Here is a 12,076-nt window from a genome sequence, read left to right as displayed (position 1 = left end):
TCCTGTAGCCAGTGGCTACAAAGAAGAACAATCACAGCAAACCACCACAAACAACTAAAACCCCACCTTCTCCACTTTGCTAAGATAATGTATGTTCCACGTGATCAGTTAAAATGAAACTTTAAATTGAAGATTTTTTTAAAAAAGTGAATAAAGTGGTACCTCTGGTTAATAATGGAATCCGTTCCAGGAGTCCAATTGTAACTGGAAACCGCTCATAGCCGAGGCACCATTAGCGAAAGTACGCCTCCCGCTGTGCACGTGCCTCTTGCACGCGATTTCCACTCACATCCCAGGGAACAGTTCACAACCGGGAGCGGCTACTTCCGGGTTACCGGAGCTCATAACCCACAGTGTGCGCAACCAGAGGGGTTCACAACCAGAGGTACCACTGTAGATGAAGCGCCCTTTTATGTGAGATAGCAGATCAAACAAAATTGGAGGCCTATAGAAATAAATTGGTACCTCCTAAAACAATACAGTACCTTGTTCTAGGGCATGGATAGCCAACACGGTACTCCAGATGTTGGACTACAAGTCCTAGCAACACTGCCAATTGTCAGGGATGGGATTTGTAATACAACAACATCTGGCTGGCACCATGTTGGTTATCTCTATTCTACATGATGCGATGTCATTCCCATACTATATCACTGCGAGATATGGCACCACCATGCACAGATATTAACTATGCTAGGGTATGGGGAAAGAATTTCTTACTACAGAATCAGGAGTAATTTCCCAAGCTTTTCCTGTAGTAGCAAACAAGAGCCAAGAACCACTACTGTTGAGCCAGTATGTTCGAGTCAAAGAGCCAAAGATTTGTATTCTACTGCTGTTAAGAATTTACCTAAGTGTTCTGGGATAAGTCTCACTCTGATAAAATGAAAAAAAAAGTAGACTACTATGAAGACAGAAGAGATAGAAACACTAAAGTACTCTGCATGAACAGATCCTTAACAAGGCACTGCAAGACCTGCAGACTATGTGACAAATCAGACATCACCCAATACTACAAAGCTTGTAGAAATATTTCCCATATTTATTAATTCAAAGGCAAACACCTTTTAATAGTTAAGATTTCTTTTCTAGGGAAAGACAGGTCTTTAGAGATTCCACAGTGAGGCCACTGTTAAGCTTGGTATTCCTGTTTAATTATTTACATCAAGTTAATAAATGCCAGTTATTTCTCTTATACCATCAAGTTAATAAATACCATTTATTTAGTCCTACAGCCATCTGGCCTAAATTCACCAATCTTCATTCAGGAACCATGACTTGCAACATGAAGTATGAACGAAGCCCATTGCATACAGTTGGACTTTCTCCATTATACAACTCAGATGCTGTTAGAACATCTTCAGCAACAACTTTGGGTGTATTTAGGCCCCAGTCACCCCATGACAACCAACCAAATTCTTACTTGGCAGGGGACATCTCATGATGTATACTCCTAGCACCTCCTCCGTCCATCCAATGAAGCAGGCTCTTGTATACCACGGCTCATGCTACAGTAAGTTAGCCTTTAACTGTGCCACTGTACTCAGTTTGTACAAGTCGAAAAGAGTAGCTGAAATTAGGACTGAGATACTCTCAGCTAGAAGCAAAGTGTTATTAAGCTTTCTGTAGCCAACTGCAAGATGTATTCACCAAGCAATGCCTTCCACCACCACGTCAGTGGAAAGGAAAATATTTGCCTTGTTTGGTTAAATGTTATAAATATGGCACAGTTCATCCCAAAATCACCCCCTCTATTTCCAGTGTTTGGTGGGGAGTGCCTATGTAGTCACAAACACCTCCCTTTTGTGTGTGTGTGGGGGGGGTTGCTATCAGCAGGCTACTGCAAACCTTGAGGCCTGCAGAAGTGCCAAAAGAAAAATATATTTAGGGGAAAAACCCATAGAGGGAGAACTCCCAAAACAACCCAATGTGGACCAACCATGATCAGTCAGAATGTCAAATGTTCAAGAAATAGGGACAGAAAGGTAGAAAATTGAATGGGAATGGGGTGAAGTACTATGGAGAAGGGCATGGCTGGCAACCTGAAGAGGAGTACTCTACACTGCAACTTTTTGTTATAGGCCACACTTGTATTGAATACTAGCAGGGAGTGCTGGGCCTCCTGGGGAATTTTTAGAAACCAAAAAATATTTTGAGTTGTGTTTTTTTTTAAAGTGTAATTTGTGAGTTTGGGCATGCCATTCCAAAAAGTGGGTACTGTAAAGTCACACCAGTGCCACATTTTGGTCCTCCATATTGAATCAAAATGGCACCTGGCATCCAAACATTGACAAAAATCATCACTCACACCCTGAACTCCCAAGCCAAGTTTGGTGACAATCTTAGGAAGTGGCCAAACCTATGCCCCAAAATGAGCAGTCACACAAAGTCATGTTTCAGTCCGCCATCTTGATCCAAAATGGTGATGGCACCTAAATACAGGCCCCCACGCCCACCTCAGAAACCCTTGTGCCAAGTTTGGTGATAGTATCTCGAGAGGTGGCCGAACCTATGCCAACAACTGTACAAAGTCACAGCGAAGGTACATTTCAAATTGCCATCTTCATTCAAAATGACGACCAAAGTCCAAATGCTGATGAAGACCAGTGTCCCTGCCTTCAGAACCCTCAAGCACGATTTGGCAACTATATTTAGGAAGCACCCAAAACTATAGAGAACAAATGGACAAACAAATCACTTTCCAAAATATACAGTAGATAAATATGTGGATGGAGCTACTGCCTGGCATAGCATCACAGGCACAGGAATCCAACCCCCATCTCCAAGGAAGGCAGAGCCTGTAATGTTCAAATTTTATTTTTATGTCCTTTTATCTAAAATAATTGCAAAGTTTGACCAATTTTGAATATTTTCACAGTTCCACCTGACAACCACAAGTGTACTTCTCTTTTCATGGGGAAACACTGTCCTGCCAAATGAATTTAGCTGCTGGAAAGTTTGGAACATTTGCATGACAATCCTATGAATAGTTGCCAGGAAGTGGTCCTAATTCAAAGGTACCTGCCTCCTGGTAACTGCAATCTTGGTCTTCAAATAAATGGCCATGCTGTGTGGCCAATCTGTTTTGCAACATGTACTAATGAACCTTGAAACAAATCGTGAAGGCAAGTTAAGTACATTTATCATATAATATTTAATATTAAATCTAACAGTGTTATAACTAAGAAATTCAACCTAGTAAAAGTGAACTTGAGAGGACAATATACTTTCACCATGTGGAAAGTATAAAGCATTTTATGTTTTTCCAAGCCAGTGTTCACTCCTTAGCAGTCATACAGACCATTTCTCTCATCTCTGTTAATTCCTTCCACTCCATGAACCTCCTAGGAAAGAATCAATATGAACTTATGGAAGTAATCTGTACAAAGAAAAGATTGTCAGACCCCACCCCTGCCCCAATTCAGCAGGCAGTACTATGGCTGAACACCTCTGCTCACTCAAGAGAGAGCAAATAATTTGACAATGACTTCTATTATGCTCGGTGGACATATTAATATCGAAGTTGTTGGAAGGCAGGATTTGTCACATATTTGGCAAGAAGCTCCTACACACTTCGCTAGATCACTGGCAACTTCCTAAACTACTATCTAGGTTCTTCAAAGCACCAACTAACACTTTCATATCTGAATTTCAGACAACCAAGTATAACCTGCCAACAAATCCATAAATAAAAAGGTCCAACTGCTAAAACACCATCACTGGACTTGGATTAAATTCCAAACATATGTCTGTGTGCATCTTAAGCTCCCCAACAGGGAAATTTGTATACTGAATCACATGGTTATTGGGAAGGCATATATTGAAGTCACACAGCTTGAATATGTTCTCAAATATCTTCCAAAGAAACTAGATGTTTTCTTAAGATTACTGCACAATTTCACTCAGGAGCACTTGATTCCTCTAGAAGCAATGCTACGATTGTTACCAAAGTTGCCTCACTAAACTGCTGAGCAATGCCTAGACCTGCAAGTCCAGCTGCATAAAGAAATATGAATCCCTCCCCAACACATACCTAATTATATCACATGGGCAGATCACTATACCTTTTTGTAACAAGCAATACATTAATCCCAAGAGAAGCAGTTCTTCCTGTTCTAGCCTTGTTGGTGCTTATTCCACCCTCTGTGTGCCTCATAAGGCAAGTTTGGGCATTATTACTTTAAACACAGAGCATAAAGAAAGAAATGCACTAAGGAGGAATGACCTTGTAGTTCAGGCACAGGACTAGAAATCAAAGGCCTAGCTTCTGTACCTAGTTGTTGGAACAGACACACCACCATTTTGGGCAAGCTAAAGCTTCTTTTTATATAGAAATAGACATTTAATGTTCTTCTTGCATGCTAATACAGAATAATATTTCACTGGCAAAAAAGCCACTAACCTAATGTTTCTATGTGAATTCAGTTTCACAACTGAATTACAGTGGTACCTCGGGTTACATACGCTTCAGGTTACAAACTCCGCTAACCCAGAAATAACGATTCAGGTTAAGAACTTTGCTTCAGGATAAGAACAGAATTTGTGCTCTGGCAGCGTAGCAGCAGCAGGAGGCCCCATTAACTAAAGTGGTGCTTCAGGTTAAGAACCGTTTCAGGTTAAGAACAGACCTCCAGAATGAATTAAGTACTTAACCCGAGGTACCACTGTAATAGATTTGTAACTTTGGAAGAGCTGCACTGTTCAGCACTATGAAAAGTACTGAAAAGAGAATGCTGAATCTAGGTCTGCTGGGGGGGGGGGCGTTCTCTTCATTGCTGTCCAGCCCATCATGAGCACAACACAACAATTAAATAGCCACTTGATGATCCAAAATGAAGGTGGTATAGTCAGTAAGATACAAAAACCCATACATTCATATTTAAACAAATGAAAAGCCATAATATTTACCAATCAGCGACTGGAAGGCTTAGTTTTTCCACAAAACCACCCAATGTGTTTTCAGGTTATACAAGTGGGCCTGCAATAAAATGCTGCAGTGAGGAGTACTCCTGCTGTTCAGTATACCAGCCAGCAAGCCTGTCCTCTTCTGGGATGCTTCATTCTATTCCCACACTTTTCCATTGACCCTCCTCCATACCATAACAGTTAATCAGCATTCCTTGCCCACTGAGCATACTCAGTCCTCAATGGCCTATTCGTTACTGGGGCTTCACATCCACCTTTTAGGGCCCCACTTCTATTGGGGTTTCATTGAACCTGCAGATAGCACACTCCCTCCTTGTGCAAGAATGGTGTTGTTTTCACTACACAGGGATCCACTCACCTCTAAATTTGGGAGATTACAGTAAAGGCACACACATACAATGCTTGTAACTGTTCTCAAGCTGTTCAAAATATGGATTTTATTATAGCAAAGCACCTAGATGTCTATGCCACCTCCCATTTTACTTTTACCTAATATGTATGTACAGTATAGCAACAGTTTCTATGACAAGGTGGATAATTATTTTTCTCTCCTATTATTTAAAATCTTTTATTGCCGTTGTCGTTTTAGTTACAATTTGTACCTATACAGTGGTACCTCTGGTTAAGTACCGGTACTTAATTTGTTCTGGAGGTCCGTTCTTAACCTGAAACTGTTCTTAACCTGAAGCACCACTTTAGCTAATGGGACCTCCCGATGCTGCTGTGCCGCCAGAGCAAAATTTCTGTTCTTGTCCTGAAGCAAAGTTCTTAACCTGAAGCGTTATTTCTTGGTTAGCGGAGTCTGTAACCTGAAACATATGTAACCTGAAGCGTATGTAACCCAAGGTACCACTGTATGTTTATAGGGGAGAGATAACTTCAAAGAACATTTATCAACTACATTTTATTTTATTTTATTTTATTTTATTGGCCTTAAGAGCAATATACAGCGGCAACTCTGGATGCAAACAGGATCCGTTCCGTTCGCATCATGAGCAGTCCGCAGTGCCACTTCTGCACACGCGCGGGTCATGATTCGGTGCTTCTGCACATGACGTCATTTGACACATCTGCGCATGCGTGAACCGCCGAACCTGGAAGTAACCCGTTCCGGTACTTCTGGGTTCGGCCGTTCGTAACCCACGTCGTTCACAACCTGCAGCAAACGCAACACAAGGTGCAACTGTACAGGTAAACTACGAATATAGTGTTCCATCCTGTTCTGGATGGGTTGCATTTCTCCTTAAGGAATAGATGCACAACTTTAGTGTACTTACTGGTCTGATTCATATTTTAGATGTTCACACAGCATCAATGGCATAAAGTACCTTTCACGAGCTTTGATTAAAATGCCGATTTTGATCCCTCTTGTACAGGATCACATGCTTCCGGTGACAACTGCATATGGGTCTGCCTTTGAAGGCAAATTTTAAACATCAGCAGGTGCAAGACATAGGGTTGATTCCAATGCTAGTCCTACTCAAAGCAGACCCCTTGAAATTAGCTGACATAACTAGCTTAGGTTCATTAATTTTGATAGGTCTATTCTTGAGCAGACCTTAGTTGGCTACACCCCATAGCAGCTAATTATTACTTGGAACTAGCCACATCATGCTATTGTTAAAAAAAAAAAAACAGCTCCACTGGCATCCACTGTGTGTCTGGGCACAATGCAAAGCATGGGTCCTAAGTTTTAAAGCCCTAAATGGCTTGGGCTCAGGGTATTCCTTGTTCCCACATAAATGTACCTATATGTTGGGCTCATCAGTGAAAGCATACAGTTGCTTCTGTTTTCAGGAGGAGAGGGACTTCTCTATGTATAGAACACTCACACCTCAGAGGGGTTTGCCTACCATTAGAACAGATCTTCTCTCTACAACTTTTCAATTAAGAGCAAGGATGTTGTACTGCCTCTCCATAAATTTTTGAAGTTACTGAAGTCTATTATTACCTTTTCTATTTTATTCTGATCGTATGGGTTCTTGATTGTCCATGATGTTCTTTGAAAGCCACCTGGTGAATAGGGCTGGGCGATGTTGCGTTTTCAACATCACAATGTATCACTAGCTAGGCTTACCGCAATGTTAAAAGAAGCTGCACTGGCCCCTCCCCCCAGGTGAACAAAACTTCAATGTCCCTGCCACTCACAAGGGACCTGGGGCTCCTTTTTGAGGCTCCCTCTGTTTTCACCAGCGTGGGGGGTGGGTGAGCTATCTCACGCACATCCCACTCCCCAAAGACAGACCAAGTGGCAGCAGCCATGTGCACAGAGCCTGTCAGGCTCCATGTGTTCGACTGCCTTCACTTTCACCCATGCAGGCGCACTGCCTCTTTCCTCACTCCCCAGCTGAGAAGCTATGGAAGCAGGAGTTGGGGCTCTCTCAGCTGAGGAGCAGGGGCTTCATGCTCCCCAGCTGAGCAGTCACGATCCTACTGCTACTTGCGTACGATATTGATGTATCACCCAGGCCTACTTGTGAACGTAATGTAATGTATCGATAGTAAGCCTGGACACGGATACTTCAAATAAAAATAAACCTGCTAACAAATGCACTGCCCATTCACATTCAAATCATTTTACAGGAATAAAAATAAACTGCCTTCTCTTCCTCCTCCCATTCTTAGCAGATTTCATTAAAGTACAACTAGTACACACGAGTTCACAACACAGATTGACCAAATATGGAATCTACAACTATATTTTCCTGTTACAAATGCAGGAAAATGGAACCACATTGGTGAGTGGGTTGTATCAAATTACAAGAAAATGTTCAGACACCCGCCATCATATAGAAAATAGATTTTTAGTCTATGGCTTGGGTCATATGTCAAGGGTCATTCACTCAAACTGATCAGCATCATAAGATGGAGCTAGTTAACAATGAACACACACCTGTGAAATGCTTCTCTAAAGCCAGCATAAGCAATTTTAATGAAAGTGAAGTACCAAGAGAATAAGCTTGTCAGCAAAGATAGCCCAAACCAGCAGATTCTGGGGGTCTATAGTAGAGATCCTTGAGGTACCGGTACTGCATCTATCAGAGCAAAAATGGAAAGATGGGAACATAGATCTGACCAAGAATGGCAATTAGGTATGCTTTTGCATGCTCCACCCTATTGATCTCAAATACAACCCCCCAATGAATTCCTAACTGCATGATGTCTCTCTGGCTGTAATATAATTGGGCTGGGGGATGAAGAAATTAGAAAGTACTTTTCCAGCCTTTCAAACAAGTCAAAAAGTTACCAGCCTACATAACTCATTTGTTGCCTTAAAAAAATACACAATCACCTTCCAGGTTTGCAACATGGTCACCCAGAAGTCCATTCTTACTTGGCATAGCAGGTGAGCAGCTTTTTGGAAACCTGGTTGTTGTTGCTGTTTCACAAATATGAACAAATCTTAAAAGACTGAAGTTCACCTATTTAAAATGAGAGAGCACAATGCTATTGATCAAGTGCAGATGTAGTGTTTTTTCCTAACCATGGCTCAGAATGAAAGCATACCACAGACTCTTTCTCCCTGCACCCTATTGCCATTATTTTATTCCTCCCATTGGTTACAATTTCTATCACTACAGGTTTAATGTATGTACCCTTTACTATGGTTAGGTCCAAAATAGGAAAGAGGGAAAGAATGGCTTCACATTTGAAATTTTATAGCACATTACTCATTTGCCAACCATTAAAGAACACAGGAACATTGCAATCTTAACATTTTTACCAGAGCACTGTCAACTCAAAAGTTCTTAAAGTTGGAGCCTCCTCTCTAGTTAGAATATGCCTAATTTCTAATTTGAATACAAGAAGCTTTAAAAATTCAGGCAGTTTCCTCTTCATATTCACATTAAAAAAGCTCCTGGTGCCAGAAAGATCCCTCCCTACAGGGCACAATTTGTGAATGAACTATTACAATATTACTACTCAACATTAAGCGGAAAAAAGACAGATGAAATGACAGTGGAAAGAGACCAATTAGTTTAGAACATTGGCAGGAGATTCTGACCAGAAATGGTTCATAAAGCAACAGTCCCATTGGCTCCACAGTACATAACTCGATGAAGAACCTTGGCATAATATTATTACTATACAAGTTATTGTATAAATTAGCAAAGGGGGGGGGGTTCAGCCATCCCCAGCAGTAAACTCAGCATTTGAAGGGCAATGCAGCTGGACTTCACTGCTTTTTACCCTCAAGATGCACAGGCTTTAATTCAGGGGTGGGCAACACTTCAATCTACAGACTTAGAAACCACCTTTCCAAAACAAGAGTGCCTGCCCTCATGCACAAGAACAAGATGATATGATTCAAGAACCAGAAACAAAAGCCAGATTAAAAGCTGTTCGGTTTAAAAACAAAAAAGCCCAAACTCTGGTGCATCAAGAGAAGACAATTCTCTGTGAGCAGATTTAGAATGTAGACACTGTAGCACTATGCCAAACCACAGTGTTACCAACCATACATAAAAAGCTTACACACCATTGTTTAAGCTTTCTGATGCACAGCAAGCAAACCATGACTTAGATTTCCTACTCTACATTCATTTTCCATCTGCTCAGGACTCTGCTTCTTAAGTTCCTAAATTGTCTCTCATCCCCATGCTGGAGCATCTGAAGTAGAGCAACAGGCCTAAACGTGGCTTGTGAATTCAGACATAACAAACCACAATTAATATGGACACTAGTTTTTAACATCAGCTTCAAACTGCGGATTATGATCCTCGCTTACAAACTATACCTTGCAAGGTGGTGCATGTTCAGAGGTAATGCCACCCACAAAGTACACATAGAACAACTTACTGTTAAAAATAAAAACCAAATATGTGAAAGAATAAACCCAACAGTGTGAGCATATCATTAATACAGAAACAACTAAAAAAAGCCTCCTTAAACACTGCCTTATGCACTAGCTTAAAAGGAAGCAGTAAGGGGGCGTAACACACCACTCTCAGGCAGCCGTTCTGCAATCTTTACAAAGTGTTGTTTAATGTTAAGTTTGAATGCAGGCTGTGGGATCTAAACATGCAATGGATTAACATTTTACACATCCATGAAAACTGTATATAGAATCATAGAACTGCAGTGTTGGAAGGGACCCTGAGGATCATCTTGTCCAACCCTCTGCAATGAGGGAATATGCAGCTAACCCATACAGGGATCGAACTTGCAACCTTGGCATCATCAGCACCATGCTCTAACCAACTGAGTTTTCTAGTCTCTGCTAATCTCCATGGTATGGTGATAAAGTTTATATTTGATACAAATTTCCAGGACTATAGTATTTTCATTTGCACCATTAGAAGATAAGACAGGCTGCCCACACCTATATAGGAGCCAATTTCCCCCAGGAGGACACATGACCAAATTATGGATGTGCAGCGCATTTTTCTTATTTTGAACTATGACGTTGCACTGAAGAGTTCTGCAGGTTCAACTAACTGGGATAATTTTCAAAGCATTGTTGTTTTGTCAGCATCTTCCCTAGTAACTATCTTTTCTCAAGCCAGGAATGTCTATAGAGTTACAACACCCAACAATTTAATTCTGGCACCTAGGAACATCAAATGATTTTCCTGACCTGGTTCCTTACCTCCTCTAGCTTTTGTGAAAAAACATATGCAGAACCAAATATACATAAATATTCCTGAGGCAACTAGGCCACATTTTCCCAACACTTTGTTATTGCGTGGAATGGCTCACTGCTCCTATGTTACTTTATACAAAGCCTCACATAATCGAAGATATACAGTACTAAGTAGACAGCATAGCAGTTAGGACACAGCTTCTGATTCCAAGGTATCACAGCAACACTTAGCACCAATTTAATTGAAAGCACTCTAGCCTGAACACCTACACTTCAATAGCAATAGTACAGATCAAAGAGAGGCCAGAATGTATCTTTTTGTAAGTATGCCATTATTTTAAAAACAGAGTTCAGGAAAAACTGCTTGATAAGAACACAGCTTCACTGAAGTTTGCAAAGAGGTGATCACTTAAAAGTTCCAAATTTTCATTTTTGCTGCTATATAAAAGTCAAACAGTCAGTTTTGGAAGATCAATTTTCATTCCTTCATTTTAAAAACATTTAAGGGGTAGTAGGTATTGCAGTATGATGAACATTAACCAGTCAACTGGTCCCAAAGTTCCTCACTTTCTCAAGATACACTACAGAGTCTATAACAGTCACTCAGAATTGATCAGGAACTCTCTAGATTTCCACTCTATTATACTTCAAGCAGAAAATATGTTCCCTTTACTCACTTTGATATTTCCCATTCAGAAACATCATAACAGGCAGTATGTATCTATATCAACCTCAGCAGCAGGCACAAATACCACATATTTATTTCCATGAAAAAGGTATTCCTCAAGTACACATTCTGTGGGGGTTCTCTCATCTTGCTGTTTTCAGAGTTTATTTAATTTTAAATATATCATAACCTTCCACATAATGCTGAACAGATAAACTGTGATACTACTGCAACAGTTGCACACAAGGGACTAACAGCACATGTTTAGGTTCCCTTGAGTCCAAATGGATCTTACTCCCTATCAAGTGTTTTTAGGATTACAGCCCAAGTCGGATGTAGCAATTATCAAATCAAATCATGCAACAGTGTTAAGCAGAAAACAAAAATTAGGCTGTATATACATCATACACTTAAAAGTACACAACTTCCAACAAGGAATCCTGGGAATTGTGGTTTACTCCTCGCAGAGCTACAATTCCCAGCACCCCTAACAACTAAATTCCCAGGATTATTTGGGGGAAGCTGTGTGCTTTAAATGTATGGTGTGTGCACAGCCTTAATATATTTCATTTCTGATCTTATTTTACATTCTTCCCTCTATACCCCAGACTTGGAACAAAGATTCATGCAAGGTCCAAAAACCAACATTGAACCAAAACCTTACAAAAGTTGCACACCTTCAAGAATTTTTTCAAGCTCACTTGTATGCTTCAAACTAACCTAGCCACCAAGATAGGGAAGAGAAGGAACTCGTCCCTAACTCTAGATTGTTTTTATACCACCCATCCAATATCTGTCTAAGGCACTAGTCTTCAACTGGTAGGTCGCAGCCTAATCGAAAGTAGGTTGTGACAGCATTACCACTATAAAAATATAGTGTAAAGGATTAAGAAATGGAT

At 40.6% G+C, this 12,076-nt stretch overlaps 1 protein-coding gene across 2 annotated transcripts in view; it reads right to left on the bottom strand.

Moving 5' to 3' along the window:
* The window catches only part of ARID1A (AT-rich interaction domain 1A), a 91,070-nt gene that overhangs the window by 69,195 nt on the left and 9,799 nt on the right, over positions 1-12,076 (bottom strand). The gene's annotated exons all lie outside the window — the stretch shown is intronic.

Source organism: Lacerta agilis, chromosome 8 (genome assembly GCF_009819535.1).
Source record: "Lacerta agilis isolate rLacAgi1 chromosome 8, rLacAgi1.pri, whole genome shotgun sequence".
NCBI classification, from domain to species: domain Eukaryota; kingdom Metazoa; phylum Chordata; class Lepidosauria; order Squamata; family Lacertidae; genus Lacerta; species Lacerta agilis.
Note: the sequence above shows the minus strand (reverse complement) of the source record. Positions and strands in the feature narration are given on the sequence as shown.